The following is a 1,077-nucleotide window of genomic DNA, read 5'->3' on the forward strand; positions in this document are numbered from 1 at the left end:
CCCATTTTTTGTTAACTTTCGTTATTTGAATATTATAGGTATGTTAACTCAGCAAAATAATCTAAAACAGTTCAGTAGTCCATAATAGTATTGGGTCATTCGCTTCACTGGCAATGTCAGAAATTGTTGACCTGAGTCCCCTGTAGCTCAACATAACAGCATGGCTTTACTTATTATATATCTTTTTTATACTTTTCTGCTGGGCGGTTAAGACCAAGGTAAAGCAGGACCGATGCAACAAGAGTTGTAGCTTTTGGCTCTGAGAAGGTCAGTGAAATGCCCTCAGGATTTATCCTGAGATCCTGTACCTCAGATTGTAGAAACATTCTCAGTGTCATCCAAGTGGATGAGTCACGGTCATTGCTTGGAAAATGTGCTCTCTGTGAAAGCCTGAGAGAATGTTTTCTCTCCATGGGACTCTCCTTAGGCGCACTCTATATCATTGGTCATTTTGCTTTTTGGCCCCATAATCTCCTTGATCAGAAAATTTGGGACACTACTAAGTTACATGATGTTAGAGTACAAGTTTCATATGTCCTAAGTCTTAACTGACCTTAGAAAGCTACAGCCAAAATGTTGGCTTTCCTTGCAGCCCTCTTTCTCTAATTTTGGTACGCAAACTTACGTTGTTAACCATTCAGAAGACAAGCTTATTGTTATTACCATACAACTTAGGATGTTAAGCTTAACCTCACTATCTGGCCACATACCAAACATCTTAGGCTTAATATGTAACTGGTATTTTTCATCAAGTATTGATGGGTTGAACTTTAAGTCCCCACAGAATATGATAAAAAAAGATTAAAAATTAGAATATATTTTAAAAATGGGCACAAAGAATTATATACTTCTTGAGACCCAGTCCTAGCCCAGGTCCGGTGAGTGTGCGGAGAGCTTCCTGCTAAACTGCGCCGGCGGGACCAGTCCCAGCCCAGGCGCAGCATGGGCCGGACCCACTCCCAACCCCTCGGGCCACCCCCCATCACCCGCCGCAGTTCCCCCACCCCTCCCGCCCAGTAGAAATTTCTGCCAACTTCCGGGAACCCCCAGACCCAGTCCTAGCCCAGGTCCGGTGAG

Source organism: Octodon degus, unplaced genomic scaffold, assembly GCF_000260255.1.
Source record: "Octodon degus isolate 3935 unplaced genomic scaffold, OctDeg1.0 scaffold00198, whole genome shotgun sequence".
NCBI classification, from domain to species: Eukaryota; Metazoa; Chordata; class Mammalia; order Rodentia; family Octodontidae; genus Octodon; species Octodon degus.